At 42.0% G+C, this 16,956-nt stretch overlaps 1 protein-coding gene across 14 annotated transcripts in view; it reads right to left on the bottom strand.

The window, feature by feature from the left end:
• The window catches only part of KRCC1 (lysine rich coiled-coil 1), a 42,347-nt gene that overhangs the window by 18,875 nt on the left and 6,516 nt on the right, over nt 1-16,956 (bottom strand). Inside the window, exon 2 of one of the 14 annotated variants that reach the window (XM_072636913.1) lies at nt 9,212-9,410. The exons of 12 other annotated variants lie outside the window; for them this stretch is intronic. The gene's annotated coding sequence lies outside the window, so the exon portion shown is untranslated. Of the gene's footprint in view, nt 1-9,211; nt 15,727-16,956 lie in introns of those variants that run through there. One more of the 14 variants, XM_072636912.1, reaches the window with a different exon arrangement.

Below are 16,956 nucleotides of genomic sequence, written 5' to 3'. Positions count from 1 at the left end.
ACTGTCATAACTTCTCTAGATAAAAATCTCAGGACTCATCTTTAGCATCTACATTCCCACTCTGAGCTCTAATAGCTAAAATTTATCTTGGGAGAATTTGCCAGCCCAAGTGTGAGATACAAATCACTCCAAGTCTTCTAGGGGGGAGAAGGGAAGGGGTAGTAGAAATGATGCTGGGTTTGGAGCCTGGCTTTGCCACTTACTATCTGTGTAACTGTGGGCAAGTCGCTGACTTTCCCTTTGCCTCGGTTTCTTCATCTGCACAATGAGTAGTTTGGACCAGGTGGTGTCCAAGATCCTTGAGCTCTAAATCGATGATGGGTCTATTGCTATTTGACAAACCCTTCCTGGCCACTCACTATGTGCTCGACCCTGTACAAGGTGGTGCTGGGAATAGAGGAAGATATGGCTGGTGACCTTAAGGACCTTGGAGCCTGATGTTTGAGCAGTCCTTGTAATGTAAGGCAGAGGGTGAAGGCACAAAAATGCTCTAAGAGTTTAGAAGAGGAGGAGATTAATTCTGGAAGGGGGATCCAAGAAGCTTCATGGAGGAGAAAGCATTTATACCTGGTCTGGAAGGAGCAGTAAGAAGCAGCCAGGAGAAGCTGGGGGAAAGACGTAGGGGGAAGGCCAATCAAGCAGAGGGAACACTTTCAGGACATGTTCACACGAGGCATATTGTACAGCATCACTGAATGGATGAGAGGTTTGCTTGATAAATTCCCAAAGTTTGAGTCCAGTATATACCAGAGCTAGGTTAGAAATCATTTAATGAGCTGTAACAGCTCTTAAAAACATACCTATCACTGGGACATAACGGGAGGAGCAACCAGCCCGGGTTCTGCGCCTGGCTACATCAATATTTCTCTGTGACCTTGGGCAAGTCACTGTGCATCTCTGGACTTCTGTACCTTAAAAAGGTGGGGTTCGATGGGACAATCTCTAATTATCTCTAAACTCTGCTATGCAAGAAACGGTTCTATCGTTTGTCTCTAAAGCCAGACAACTAAGAAGGCTGCCTAGAATAGCAACTCCTATTTCAGATTGTCTCCAGTGTCAGACTGAAAAAATGAAACTTGATTTTTCCCTGGGGGGCAGGGACTTGAAAGGTCATTGAAAACTCTCCACCAAAAAGAGGTAAATACCTCCCCCTGGCGACTATCAACACTTACTGCAAAGATAAATATTTAGAACCCTGTTCATGGAAATCCAAAGAAAACAAACAGTTTCTCAGAGGCTGGAGAGAAACTAGAATTGAGTGTTAAGTAGTCATGAGTCAAAGGACCCAAAAGGACCAAAAGAAGAAGGAAGGAGAGCTGACTGTGGATGGGTTCTCAGGCTTCGATCCTGCCCTTAGCGTAGGGTGACCCTTTCCAGCCTGTTTTCTCACCTCATGAGAGGTCTGTGAATCCCAAATAATTACAAATCCCATTTTTACAGGTGAGGATACTGAGGCCCAGAGGCTACAAGTGAAGCACTCCAGAAAACACTGACCCAATCTCCAGCCTGCTCTCTATGACACCATGGTAACTCATCTCTGTCTCCCCACCTCAAGGCAGTTCCCTTTGGGGGCTTCCCTGTCTCTGTAAAAGTTATCATTATCTCTGGCTGGTAGAGACACCCCTGACCATGCTCTTCTTCTACATCCTGTAATGTACCACTTCCTAATGATTCTTCATAGAGAGGTAGTGGAGCCTGGGAGTTGGACAGACCTGGGCAAACATGATGCAGCTGACATTTTATGTGCCCTTGGATGAGGAGTAGGGGGAAGTTATATCGTCAGATCTGAACCTTAAGAAAAGTGACCCTTAATCTCTAGGTATCTCAAGGAACAAGCTGGGGCTCTCTTCTCATCCTGATGAATGGGGAGTCTTGGCATCGTCTTCCCTAGCACTTTCATTTGTATGGCTCATCACCACTTACTGTAGTAACTCTGTGCTGAACACTGAGGACACAAAGAAAGGCAAATCAAGCCCCCAACCTCAAGGAACTCTCTCTTTAACTGGGTGGGTACAGAGTGCACAGAAGATTGGGAGGCAGAGGGGAATCCTGGGAAAAGTCTCCTGCCAAAGGGGGAACTGGAAATGAGTTGTGAAGGAAACCAGGGAGATGAAGAGGGAGGTCTCCAGATTCGAGGTGCAAGGACATGGAGGAGGGCGGGACAGACAGTGCATTGAACAATAAAGTGGGGGTGGCTAGACGGTGAACATGTCAAAGGGGACAGTGTGTGGGAAGGCTGATTCGAGGAAGGGGCCAGCATGTGAAAGGCTTCCAGTGCCAGAGAACTTTATCTTTGATTCTGGAAGACAGAGGGAGATGTGTATTTAGCGAGGAAATTACTGGGTATCCTGGGGCACAGAGCGCTGGGTCTGGGCCAGGAAGACCCGAGTTCCAATGTAGCCTCAGACACTTCCTAGCTGTGTGACCTTGGGCAAGTCACTTCACTTCTGCCTGCCTCAGTCTCCTCCTCTATAAAATGGGAATAATCATAGCATCTCCCTATATGCTGGCTATTGTTCTGAAATCAAATCTCCTCTATGTATTTCCATCTGAATGGATGTCCATCCAGGCTGCAGGCCTCTTCTACTGTCCAGTGGCACTCACATGCTAATGGACTGGACAATTAGCTTTCTTCCAATTAGATGGTAAGCTCCCCTGGAATAAAAAAGGGTTTCTCTGCCTTCTTCACACCCAGCACAGAGTGCTTGTGGAGGATTATACCCAAGAACCTTTTTCTTACCCTGGAGGTTGTGATTTGTAACAAGGGGAAAGGAGTACTTTCCAAAAAGCAAGAAAGGAGACCCAGAGACACTCTTCTTTCCTCCTAGTACATCACTGGTGGATGATGTTTGGATAGAGGTACAAGAATGGTGAGTAATTATGAAATGGAAATGACTTCCTAATTAAAGTTCTATTCCTTCCCCTGTAGCTGCTCAACAGTAATGATTAGGATTTAAATTGAGTAAAGTGTTTTGTTTTGTTTGAGGGGCAGGAGGATTCAGACCTGTGGGGGACTTCCAATGTGTAAACTCCCCTCACTGACACAGGTTAGCAACTTATCTGTAACTGATAATACAGAAAGTCTAGGGCACTGGAAGGGAAGATAATTTGCCTACTGTCACATCTAACCCACGTCTTTCTGATTTTCTCCACTACTTCATGTTACCTCCTTGCTAATAATTTGGGTCTTTATTACTTTTTCTCACTTTTATAAAGAAAATAAAGATTTTCTGTGCACACACATTTCTAATGCCCACATCTCTGTTGCCCTCCACCTCCTCTAAAGTTATCATTCAACTATAAGAAGGTAATACTGGAGAAAACTGTGCTTTGCCTCCTCCCTCCCCCCCAACCCTGGTCCAGCCTGACTAGGTCATCTCTAGTGCAGTAGATAGAGCACTGGGCTTGGAATCAAGAAGACTCATCTTCCTGAGTTCAAATCTGAACACAGACATTTATTTATTGGCTGTATGACCCTGGACAAATCCCTTAACTATTTGCCTCAGTTCCCTCATCTGTAAAATGAGCTGGAAAAGGAAATGGCAAACCAACCACTCCAGTATCTTTGCCAAGAAAACCTCGAATGGAGTCACAGAGAGTCAGACACAACTGAGATGACTGAATAACAACAACAAACCAAGCTGACTGGAGGCAGGAACTGAGATATAACTGAACTGCAGCATGTTCACGATTTAGATGAACGTTCTCCTAAAATAAATGAGGATTCAGCAGTCAGAGCCTGGAAGGCAACTCTGTGGGGAGTAACAAGCACAGAGATCCCAGGAGGACTGGGGACTGCTCTGTACAAATGAGATGAGGCTGATCTGGAGCTGGTAAGCTCCTCAGGGACAAAGAGAAGGGGCTCCAGTCAGGATGCCCAAGCCTGACTCAGTGCCACTTATCAAAAACGGAACAGAATGCTCGTCAGAGTGTCTGTAAGGTGAGGCAGCTTCAGGAGGGGAAAGGGGGTCTGGAAGCCACACAAAAAATACTTTTCCAGGGGTTTAGGGAACTAAGAAAGAATCAGGCAAACTAGCAAGAAAAAGGCATCAAGTCTAAGGACCAGGACTAGAAAAGGCTTGGAATTGAGAGTTAAGAGGTCCTGGTTTCAAGTGCTGGCTCTGCTGTGACAACAAACAAGTGAGAATTCATTACTCATCACCATGATAACAGCAACTAGCATTTATATAACACTTCAGAAATATTGTTTCATTTGATCCTTTCCACAGCCCTGGGCAGTAGGAGCTATTCTAATTTACATTTTACAGATGAGGAAACTGAGGCAGATAGAGGTTGACTTGCTCAGGGTCATACAACTAGTGAGTATCTGGGTGGTATCTGAACTCAGATCTTCCTGACTGTTGGTCCATTGCTCAGCGCCCTCTGGTGCTCTGCAGCTGCCTTAATCTACCACTCTCATCCACAAAGAGGAAGGGGCTGGCCAAGGTGATCCCTAAAGTCCCTCCAAGCTCTAATATTCTAGGATTCCTCTGCTGAGGAACTGAAGATAAGGAGCACCTCTGATCCATGGGATGCATTTCAAGTGGTACCAAGTCTTTGTGACTATCTTAAGCAATCTACAAATGCATCATAATATGGCTTATGGCCTTAACCTCCCTCACACCAAAGGAAAAACTGCTGAAGACTCAACCAGACTTCTGTCCTCTACTTAAGGGGCCATGGTAGGGTAGAGGCACCATCAGAGAGAAGAAATAAGGAGGTGTCAGAAGTCAATGTGCCTGTTTTTTGGAGGGATTTCCAAACTACCTGCCTTACCTCTAACCCCACCTCCTCTGTGGAGAAGACAAGGGATTCACTTCATACTGAATCTTCTTGGCCTCTTAAAATGTCCTGAGGCTTGCCCATGTTTCTAAGGAATTATGGAAATAGAGATTGCCATCTGATAGGCTGTTTTCCAAAAGTTCACTTTTAAGTTGAGTTTTGAGGAGGCCAAACACTTCCTCCCCCCAGTGTTATACTTGGTGGTTGAGTTCTCATATTAAAACAACTTGTCTAACTTGTAGTTTAGGTCAACTGTAATGCTGACAGCACTTAATATTGGTCCTGAGCATGGTTAAGCTGTGAGGATAGACATGTGGCACAGGAGAGAGAAGGGAAGTGCTTTAAAAATGTTTAACAAAATAGAATGATAGAATCTTGAGAATCAGATGGACCAAGTGTTAGCACCTGTGCAGTCCAATCTACCCAGTGGAGGAATTTCTTCAATATCACCCTTGCCCAGTGGTCACCCTTGAACACCAAAGCCATCTCACAATGCTTCCCATTTAATTTTTTAACAGCTCTAATCCTTAGCTATCCATTTATTTTTCCTTACAGTAAGCTGAAATTTGTAATTTCTGCCTTGTAGCTTTCACTCTAGTTCTGAACTCCAGGGCAAGACAGGATGAATACACTGGGACAAAAGTCTGGTTGAGTCTTCAGCAGTTTTTCCTTTGGTGTGAGGGAGGTTAAGGCCATAAGCCATATTATGATGCATCTGTAGATTGCTTAAGATAGTCACAAAGACTTGGTACCACTTGAAATGCATCCCATGGATCAGAGGTGCTCCTTATCTTCAGTTCCTCAGCAGAGGAATCCTAGAATATTAGAAGTTCTGAAGGCAGTGTGATTTTGTGTGGCTTAGCCCTGTTTGTATTTTTCCTATTCCAGATTCAAGGCAATTTGAAATCCACAAAATCCAACTGAAACCCTGAGCAGACCATTAAGAAGAATGAATATTCCATGTGTCTCTGGACAATCTGCAGCACCCCCCTGAATGCCTGGTACTAAGAAATAATGAATCATCTGTTCTGGTTCTTTCCTATCAGACTATCATTGTATGGACTGAACTCTCTGAAGACTTCTGCTTGCTTTCTGGAATTCTCATTAAGTTAACTTCATACTCATGCCATTTTCCTAAGGTTCAATATAAAGACTTGCCAGAATTTTATTTTTTAACAACATTCCTGCCCACGAACTTAACAGATCAATAGTTCCTCTTGTTCTACTTTTTAGTTCAGACAAGGAAGAGGCATCATTACCATTTGAGTACAATTAAGAACATGTAAATCATGCTTTTTGTAGAATAGAGTCTATGTAGCCTTACATCTTTCTTCAGGATAATGAGTTTAGAATCAAGCAAAATGTAGTTACTGAAGTACATTTATGTAGCAGGCACTACACCTTTCAAGCAAAGGTTAGCAATTCAGAAACTATGTTTTACTATAGAATACATTTGATTCAATTCAATAGCCACATATTGAGTGCCTATTACATACAAAGCACCAATGTTAAGTAATGAAAATTCTAAGACAGAAAAAGAAATCATGTCTGTCCCCAAGAAGTATTCAGTAGGGGGAAAGAGAAATAAATATTTGGAGAAGACAGGTTTCTGAAAAGGTTTGAAAGTTGGATGAGCTATATTTTAAATGCTAAGGTTAAGAGACAGAGTTAGTCATCTGAATGTAGAATGCCACATGACTTGTTGGTGTTGCTGTTAATGGAAATCTATCCATACAGAGAAATAACCATTCCAGATGTTCAAAAATGTAATTTTGATGAATTACAAAGCTGATGTGATCATGACAAAGTTCCTAAGGGAATTAAGTGAGTCAGGGATTTACATTTAGGATTCCTAGTCACTCTACTACTCTGAGGTGTTAGACTCCAAGCAAATGAAGTCATCTGTGTTAAAAATAAAACTATCTGTGAAAAGGGGAGTTCTATTTAGATCTTTGACCATATGTTCTAGAAATTTTAAAGGATACCCCTAATAAATCATTACATTTTACATGCCAAATTTCAGAATTCTTCAGAAAAGGAACTTTCAATTCTAGGAAGTTGGATTTGGTATAAGCAGAAATAAAAATCTGATTCCGAAGAAACAAAAACCACATATATTATCACAAAGTTTAAACGTCAAAATATATAATGCCTATAATTAAAATGAAAGCAGTGTAAAAACCTACATGATAAATTTCCTGCTAAACATGCATATATTGTCTGAGAAATTTTTAAATCATTGATTCTAAATTCCAGTAGGTCAGGAACCCATCCTAGCGTTATATTTCCCCAGTGATTATAAGAGGGCTCTGCATATAATAGGAGCTTAATAACTGCCCAAAGAATCGAAGATTGTAGGTAGGTAAATAAAAAAGAGTAAGAATAATTCTATGCCCTGCTCAGATCACATCTGAAGTACTACTACATTGAGTTTTGGACATCTCATGTTAGGAAAGACATGTCAGCTGGAGGGTAACTAGACAAGAACCATCAGGATAGTAAAGATGCTTTAATTCATCAAAGGATCAGCTGAAGGAGATGGAGCCATTTAGCGTCAAGAAGACAAGACTTAGAGAGACAGCAGCTGTCTCTGGGTATATGAAGATGATACTTGTTCTGTTTGTGCCAAAAGGGAGCAATGGGCCGAAGCTGAGTCAACTTTAGGTTTGGGATAAGGAAGAATTTTCTAACAAGAAACAACACTGTCCCAAAGTAGAATGGCCTGCCTTGAAGCTACTAGTGTGCTACCCCTCAGTGAAGGTTTCCAGTCAAAGAGAGGGTGATGACTTCTCAGGTACCCTCTGGAGGGGAATTCTTTCTCAGGTATAAACTGAACTAGGTGGTCACTGGGTCTCTAGGGAGCTGCCGGGGGTCAGCAGTTCTGATATTCTGTGAATTCTAAATCTGGTAAAGATGACACAACCCAATCTTTTAAAAACTGAAAAAGAAAATTAAAATATTTGCAGCGGATTAAAGGTTTGAGGTAGCCCATGTAGGAAATGAACTGACTGAAAAACTTCGAATGAAGAATCTAGTGGAGTGCCAGTCTCTTAGACTGAATGATCTACAACATACAGATCACAGCACATAAATCTGTACTGTCTCAGCCCTTAGTCATAATTCAGAAAAATGTTTTTAAAATGTAACTTCTGACTTCTTATACAATAAAAGACTGGGAGTGAGTATTAATTGAATGACAAGAGCAAACTCTAACTTGACAGATGTAAGGTGGATTTTAGTGTGTATAAAGTGGATTTTTGTTATTAGTTCTTTGAGTTAAGTTTTCTAGGATCCATAACCATAACAATCTCTTGTTCCCAGGTATTAGATATGAGTTCTCACAATTATGGTTCAAAACATCTCCACCACACTGGCGCAGCACTATATCATGATAAGTAATATAAACATTTGTGCTTCAATTGTAAATACCAGCTGCGACTATGCAGTGAGATACAGGGAGGAGGGGATGTAAACTTATGAGGCTAGTGCTGGTATTATGTCTTTTTTGTCTGTTGCCCTATAAAGCAGGTGGGCACTGGTTACGGTTGAATACACAAGCTGGAATTCGGTGCATGCCTCAATAGGCCCCCATCAAGACTTGGGGGGAATCTGTGTTTGCCTCAACTGGCACCCATTAAGGTTAAAATTTTTAAAATGGTTAAACTGAAAGCTTTAGGGAGACAATGTGATATAGTGGAGAAACGTCTATAGATTGATATCTAAGATTTCTAATCCCATTAATAATGAGTTGTTTAACCCTGGATAAGTCACAACTTTTATGGAACCTCACTTCCATTAAAAATAATAGAGAAGCCTATATCATGTCTAATTGCATAGTTAATTTTTAAGATAAATAATTTAAAGTTGTCTTTCACTTGTAAATGTTCCTTAAATGATTTTCCCTGTTGTAGGGAAACAAAAAAAAAGGTCCCAATCTGTTTAAAAAATTGTTCAAAAGTCATTTGGGAATGTATGTATGACCTTCTAAGAAAGATGACCAAATATTTTAGCTCCTTCCAAACTCTTTAAAATTGCAGGTGGGGTTAAGAGGATATAACTCTTCACATAGATGATAGAGTTTCTTTTAGCACTTTAACGGTTTAATGACCAAAAATGTTCCATATATTTTACCAAGACGAAGTACCTTCTACATGACTGCCTGTATGTTTTGGCCTATATCCCATACTCAACAGGGTATTAGGCTTAAGATCTGAGAAAATTCTAGAATGGATCACTAGATATGGTTGCTGATTGTCTAGAGATGGAAGTAGTGTTCCCGAAGAACTGGCATGACATCATCAAGAACAGGTTGTGCCAGACCAGCTTCATTTCCTTTTGTGACTACATTCAAACAGAATTCCTAGTTGAGAGAAATGTTGTACAATAGATAGCATTTACCTATATTTTAGCTAAGTATTTAATAAAGTACCTTGTACTCTTTAGTTCACAGAGAAGATGTAGAGAGGTGGACTAGATGATAATACATCTAGAAGGATGCAGAACCAGCTGGATGGTTGTACTCCAAATGTCCACTGAGTTGGTGGGTCCATGTCAGTATGGTTTCCAGTCAGATACACCAGGGATCTGAGTTTGGTCCTGGTAGGTTTTGTTTCCCATTTTATCAATGACTGGGTAAAGGCATAAATGGCATGTCTGTTAAATCTGTAGATGACACCAAGCTGGGTGAAAGCCAGGAGATCCTGCCAGTCTATAGTAGGAGTTGACAAAGTATGGCTCACAGGTCAAATCTGACCCTCTGCCTACTTTTGTATAGCCCTCAAGCTAAGAAGAGTTTTCATATTTTAAGATAAAATTTTACTACAGATTTGACCCTGTAGTTTGCAGCCCTAGGGCTAGAGCATAGGAATGACTTCTGTAAGATGAAATTCAAGAGGAATAAGTGTAAAGTCCTATACTTGGGTAAAAAAAGTACCAATTTTGCAAGCATAACATGGCAAAAGTATACAGTTAGACAACAAACTATGTGAAAGAAATATGGGAGGACTGCAAGCTCCCCCAGTCAGAGGGGATGTGGGTGATTTTAAAGAATCACAGGATCACGGCTTGAGAGCAGAAGGGGCTTTAGAAGTCACCATGCAAACATGCAGAACAGAGAGCCCATAATCACATCGTCCTTGACCTTCATCAGATCTCCCTGCACTACCTGCTGCATTCCAGTCTGGGCACCACAGGTTAAGCAGGACACTGATGAGCTAAAGACCATCCCCAGGACAACTAGGATGGTGGAGGGGCCTGAGTCCATCTCATATGATAATAAGCTGAAGGAACTGAGGGTCTTTCTTTAGTCACAAATAAAGGTTGAAGTGGACATGAGAGCTGCCATTGAGTATCAGAAAGGCTCATATAGAGGGATCAAACTGTTCTGTGAGGCCCCAGAGGGCAGGAGAAGGAGGAATCTGGGAAGCACATTTATACTTGATATAAGGATGCTCCTACTTTAGAGCTGAGCTGCCTCAAGATGTATTGAGTCATCCCTCCCTGGAGCAATTTTAGCAGAGGCTGGATGACAAGTTGGCAGGAGGGTGACAGAGGTAGTTAGGTGCGGGCTGGACCAAGGTCCCCAAGACTTTCCAGCTCTCACATTCTGTGCTTGGAGTAAGTCAGGCCCAGCTCTGCTAGTGAATGAACACTTGGGTTCACTTAATCTGTTTTCCCATCTTTAAAATGAGCATATTACTTTGCACCACCTTCCTTGTGGGGCTGTTGTGACAGAAGGAAAAGTGATTTTGCAGTACTATAAAATGCTATATAAAGGTAAGCCATAAAGTGCACAAGGCCCTGATTTAATGGCAAAGGCACTGGACCCAAAGCCAGAAGACAAGGGTACAAATGCTGCTTCTGCCACTTATTAACTGTGTGTTCTTGGACAAGTCATTTTAACTCTGAGATTGTTCCCTTATCTTTAAAATCGGTATTTTGTTCTACCTCACTTGCAGGACTATAGTGAGCTTGGCAAATGTTTCATGTGAGCTATGTTATTTATCCACCCCCAAACTGCATGACCTGATTCCATCTCCTCTCCCGACTGGAGCCTCTACTCATTATTCCCAATAGTGAGAGGTAAAGACCTCTGTGTGCTGGGCACACAGTCAACTCTGAAAAGAAGGTAATTGCTTGTTTGGAAATGATATGAGTTCATATAAAGAGTTGGTTTACAAATATCATGAGGTCTCAAGATGTGTTCTGATTTGCATAAAGTGGTGTGTGTGTGTGTATGTGTGTGTGTGTGTATGTGTGTATACACATGCTCAAAAGAGGTCAGATTTAGATTTAACCCTAAAGATGTTACAGAGCTGAAGAGGGGAAGTAGCTGCAATGACTGTAGGTACACAGAGAGTACAGAGAGCTCCAGAAAATGCCCTGCAGAAAATAGTGTGCTAACAGGGGATCTCTTGATACTGTTTTGATACTTTTTTCAGTTTTAGTAGTAGTACGTAGGGAAAGGGAATGAGGAATTGTTACTTGGGTTAAAAAAGCAGGTCCTGTAATACCTTGAGGGGAAATAAAAATGAATACTGTCTCATGTTTATAGTTTACAAGTATTTTTGGTTTTCTTCTATCAGAAGAAACTGGTTAAGCATGTTGTCCTAATATTGCCTCCATTTTCAGATGAGGAGACTGATGTTCAGAGATTAGCCTAAGGTCAGAGCTGACACATTCTGGGGCCAAGACTTGGATCCAGGTCTCCTGGCTCCAAGGATAGAGCTGTCCCCACCGCATCACGTGCCTGGAGGAGATAGTGGATGGGGAGATTTAGGAGAGGAGTCCTGTTGTGGGGAGGATTCTTTCCTGGCCCCAGACCAGGGCACTCCCCACCCCCATAAGGGTATAAGAAGAAAAATGATTCACAAGGCTCCAATGTCAAATTCTGCCTCTGTGTTCTGTTTGAATGACATTTTCCTGATCCCTTGTAAACCTGACAAAGCAGGCTAAGGCCAGAGATACCAGCAAATACTTCAGAATCATAATAAGTGTTTATGCGAGTACATAGCATGCCTCTGAGGCCCCAATTAGTAATTTAGGGGCAGGTGATAAAATAAAAATCAAGAGATGTTACAAGGTTTCTCTGGATGCTACCAAAGTGCAATGAGATACTCTACAACAGAGGCCCTTTGTGGGTATATGTAATGGATCCTTGGACAGTTTGGGGAAACCTGTGGATCCCTTTCCAGAATAACAATTTCAAATGAATAAAAATTCCTTGCATTACAAAAGAAATCAAGATGCATTTCCCCCCCTAAGTTCACAGACTTCCTGAAATCTATCCCCTTGGGAGTCCATGTATAACCCTTGTTCTAGAATAACTTTCTTCCTTTGCAACCTTTCTACTTCTGAGAAGGAAATTACAGATAATTTGGGGTTAAAGTAGGGCCACCTAAAGATATGCATGCAATGCAGTTAGCTATAAACATGACCCATGTAAAACGCAGCACAACACACCATCACATAACTGGAAAATACACTGTGGAGAATGGATGAGAATACTTTGTTGACTGGAGAAAAAGAGAACAGGAGCTCAGAAACTGGCTGTTACATGATTAGTTGTTAAGCTTCTTGAGGACAGGGACTGGTTTGTCTCCTGAATCCCTGGCACTTAGCACAGTGCCTGGTCTGAGAAGTCTGGAATAAGAATAGAAAAGGGAAAAGGATGCAAAGCTATTATTGTAAATAAACTTATTTCACAAGTTTAAATTTCAGCACTTTCAGAGTAAAGTGTAGTTTTGCTTTGATGATTATAAAGCCCTGAACTAACTGAATCTTTAAAGTCATCTACTGGTCTCATTCCATGCCAATTATGCCAAGAGGGATCTTGGGACCTTAATGTATGCTTTGCTGTCTTGGGCTTACTTTTACATACATCATCTCATTTGATAATAACAACCATGGACAGCAGAGAGGCCCTATCAAGATGGAAAGGCTTCAAGTATGCATCTGGTTGTCTGAGGACCACGTCACCTTAATTTGGCGAGGCTCATCACCAGGCTGGTTGTATGGGCTGCAGTAATTATCACTTGCCATCCAAGTCTGCCCTGGCAGAAGAGTCAAGTCAATAAAACCACGAGTCTTTGTGACTACACTGTTATGGGGCCTTTGGGTTTGCACAGTGACCCTATGAGGTGAATGATGCAAGTACCATTATCCCCACCATACAGATGAACAAAAACAGAGGTAGAGAGGAAGGGAACATCTGTAAGGTCCCAAAGCTAGTCACCTAGCACCATGGACTATATCACCACAACTTCCCCCAGAGAGTAGAAGGGATATGCATCACTAGGGACCACTTTCTCTGCAGTGGAGAGAAGCACAGACAGGTTAAGGTGAAAGATGCTCCAGATAAAAGGGGAGTCAAGGGATCCTAACTGTGGAGTCAAGGGATCTAAGGCATGAGAAATTCCAAGGAAGAGCAATGGGGAGAAGAAAGCCTTTCACTCCCTAAAGGTGACACAGATTTGAACTTGAGATGTCACTGGATCACAGGATCAAGTATAATCATGGATACTGACCTGGGAGGGGTCATCCACCTTTGGGATCATCCACCTCCTCAGTCTGCAGAATAGGAAACTGGGCACCAGAGAGAATAAGTGAGCTTGTGGTAGTGACTTAATTTTGATTGATTATATGGCTATTTAACAGTTTACAATAAATTGCTTTTTAAATCTTAGTCTCCTAGGCATCTGTCCTTGGTCCTGAGCCAGTCTTCTTTTTACATTACTTGCATGAAACCACAGAAGCCATGTGTGTCAAGCCTGCAGAAGACACAGCTTACAGTGTATACAAAAAGACCTTGACAGATTACAAGGTTGAACTGAGTTAAGATTAAATTTTTGAAACCTGGGGGAACTTCTAATAAGGAGCGACTTTTAGCAATGCATCTTCTCTGCACCTTAGGGTGCTAGAACTTCCCTGAGCAGTGAGAGGTAAGTGACTTGGCCAGGCTTACACATCTAGTAGGTGTCAAGGCAGGACCTGACCCCAGGCATCTCCTGACTCTGAGGCCAGCTCTCTTAGTATGGATAAGTGTCTGGTACTATCCTTGGGTTCAAAAAAATGATTGTCCCCTCGCCTCATGTACAAGATGAGAGCAGCAGGAGTAGACAAGAGTCCCTATGAAAAAGAACTAGGACACATGTCAAACTAAGTCAGTAGTGTGGTATGGAAGCCTGGGCTGAGAGACAGTGTCCAGAGGAAGGGAGACAAGAATGCCCCTGTGCTGTGCCTTGATCAAACCATGTAGGTAGGTAGCACTGTCTTCAGTTTCAGGTGACACATTTAAAAAAAAAAAACAGAAAAGCTGCAGGATTTCCAGAAGGTGGTGACAGAAATGGCCAGGGGACTGGAAAATGTGTTCCAGAGAATCAAAGGAAGAACTGGCGAGGATTTTGGAGAAGAGTTACTAGGGAGCAGGACAGCTGTCTTTGAGAATTTGGAAAAGCTATCAATCATGAGGAAAAGAGATCAGATGTGTTCTGCTGCCCTTAGGGAGCACAACTAGGAACGACTCGGGGTGGGGGTGGGTTAAGGAGAAGCAGGAGGCATAATCAGGCTTCTCATAAAGAAAACCTTGGCAATTAATAGCTTTACAATTACCCTCCAAAAGTAGAATGAGTCCTCTAGGTAAGTAATCAATTCCCTTTTTAGGAGGGTATTCTAAAGAACTCCCAGGATTAACACCTAGCCTGATAGTTACAATCAACATTGCTTTCCCTGAAAATAATTTTCAGTTTAGACATTTAAGGTTTCTTTCTCTGTGAAATACTTTATCAAAGAAACTACCATTTGGTTTCTAGCCATCTGTTAGAAAGCACAAACTGGCCAAAGTTAGGGCCAACTGTGCCCTGATTTTCCTACAATGACCCACTTTTATTTGGGTTGGACCTGAGAATCCCTGATAATAAGGAATCCCTTCCACCAATGCACACTGGGCCCTGCTCATCAATGAAGTCTGGGGGAGAGGTCTGGGACAGCAAGAGATTACAGTCATCCAGCCAGGAGATACACCAATTTAGATCCCTTTCTTAACTAATTCTATTAGATAATAACAAGTGACTTTAGACATCACTGCTTTTTATTTTTTGGCATATTTAATGATAAAATTTGAGGCATGAAGGATTATAAAGACTCTGTGCTTACATAAATGTCTCTGGAGATGGACAGAGAAGATGAGAACTGATTTGATTCTGTCCAAGGAGAGCTGCTAATGCTTATGCAGCTGAAGACATGAAGACCACTGATGGAATTTAAACTGCTTTTGCTTAGTGTCCAATTCTGCTGAAAGGCTTATTGTTACTTTAATGATTCTGCAGAAGGGCTAGATCTATTTACTTATTTGATAAAAATGAATCTCTGGGGGAAAGGGTGGGAACATGCACTGGGAGCTGCCCATTCACAGGTTTGAGGAATTCCCAAGATGGAAGTTCTTTCCACTGATGCAGACTTGCAACCTGGCATCATCGTAGCGGTTGAAGACAATGAGAGGTCAAGGGACACACAATGAGAGAGAGAAAGAGCAAAGGAGAATGTGTGTGTGTGTGTGTGTGTGTGTGTGTGTGTGTGTGTGTGTGTGTGTGTGTAGCTACTGCTACTTGTCAGAGTAAAGACCTGAACTCAGGTTTTCCTGATGCCATGGCTGGCTCTCTAGTGCCAGAGGTGAGAAGTTGTAGCCTTCAGGCCACAGGTGGCCTTCTAGGTCCTCAGGTATAGCCTTTGACTGAGTCCAAGTTTTACAGAACAAATTTTTTTATTAAGGGGATTTGTTCTGTGAAGTTTGGATTCAGTCAAAGGGTCACACTTGAAGACCTAGAAGACCACATGTGGGTACAAGGCCACAGGTATCCCACCCCTGCTGTAGCTACTAGGCAACACTTCTCCAAATGATTGTAGTCATAAATTATCCAGCTAACTTTTTTGGTTAAAAAAAAACCCACCAACTATGATAGTGACCCTGCTTAGCGTGTAAGTGAGTGGGGGGGGGGGGAGGGAGAGAGAGGGAGAGAGGGAGAGAGGGAGAGAGAGGGAGAGAGAGGGAGAGAGAGGGAGAGAGTGTGTGTGTGTGTGTGTGTGTGTGTGGTTCTAGGAGTCTTGGTGCAATTTTAGGCAAGCTCAAAACTATCTATTACTTTTCGCCATTATTTAGACGTTTATACTGAAGTGAGAGTTTAGGGCTTACTAATCCTGAGTGTGAGATTTCTTGATGTATTAAAATAGCTAAGTGTTCTATGTTTTGAATAATTTATGCTTACCAAGGGGGAAAAAAGGGGGCTTCTATGAAATGGTGGTTTTATATTCTGAACTGCTCAAATTTCTATTCCACAAACACCTCTTAAGGTTCTCTTATATGCAAAGGTCCTGGGGATAATTCCCAAGAAAAAAAGGAAACACCAAATTTCATTTTGTTGTTTTCCCCACGCCCTGAAATCTGAGTCCTACATGTGGATTAGGATGTTAAAGAACTGAATTGCCATAGTATGTGAGGGAATGTATTATTTTGTAAAGCCATGACTTTACTCTCAAACAACTCTCTCCACAAAAATAGAAAGATGTTTTCATCTTGTCTAAACAGGGAAAGAAAAGTTGATCTGGCCTTTTAGCAAAATCTGGCACTGAGTTGTGGAAAGCCCTCCTGAGCCAGCTCTTGCTCTCTTGACTGTGACAATAGACAAAGAACTTTCTCTTTTTTATCACTGCAGGTGAAACCTCATTAAAAGGAACATCAAGGGATGTCCACATTTCATTCATTCCCTGGAAATATATAACTAATGTCCTTTTTTCATTGTATACTATATTCACTGGGGATCTCACCAGCTCCACCAATTCAATTATCATTTCCATGTAGCTGATTCTCAGATCTATTTAGCCAGCCCTAAATTCTCTCCTGACCTCCAGTCTTGTATCATCTACTACCAACTGGGCATCTCCAACAGGATGTCCTGGAGGCATCTTAAACTCAGCATACAAAGCTCATTAACTTGCCCTCCTAACCCTCCTTCTACCAAATTTCCCAGTTACTGTTTAGGGCACCATGGTCTTCTCTCAGGCTTGCCACCTCAGGCCCCACAAAACCAACACTTTGCCAAATCTTCCTCTACCTTCACAACATCTATCCCATACCACCCAGTCTGTGACAGGCCCTCATCACTTTATGCCTGGATTTGA

Source organism: Notamacropus eugenii, chromosome 1 (genome assembly GCF_028372415.1).
Source record: "Notamacropus eugenii isolate mMacEug1 chromosome 1, mMacEug1.pri_v2, whole genome shotgun sequence".
In the NCBI taxonomy this organism is placed as follows: domain Eukaryota; kingdom Metazoa; phylum Chordata; class Mammalia; order Diprotodontia; family Macropodidae; genus Notamacropus; species Notamacropus eugenii.
This window is presented reverse-complemented; position numbering and strand designations above follow the sequence as displayed.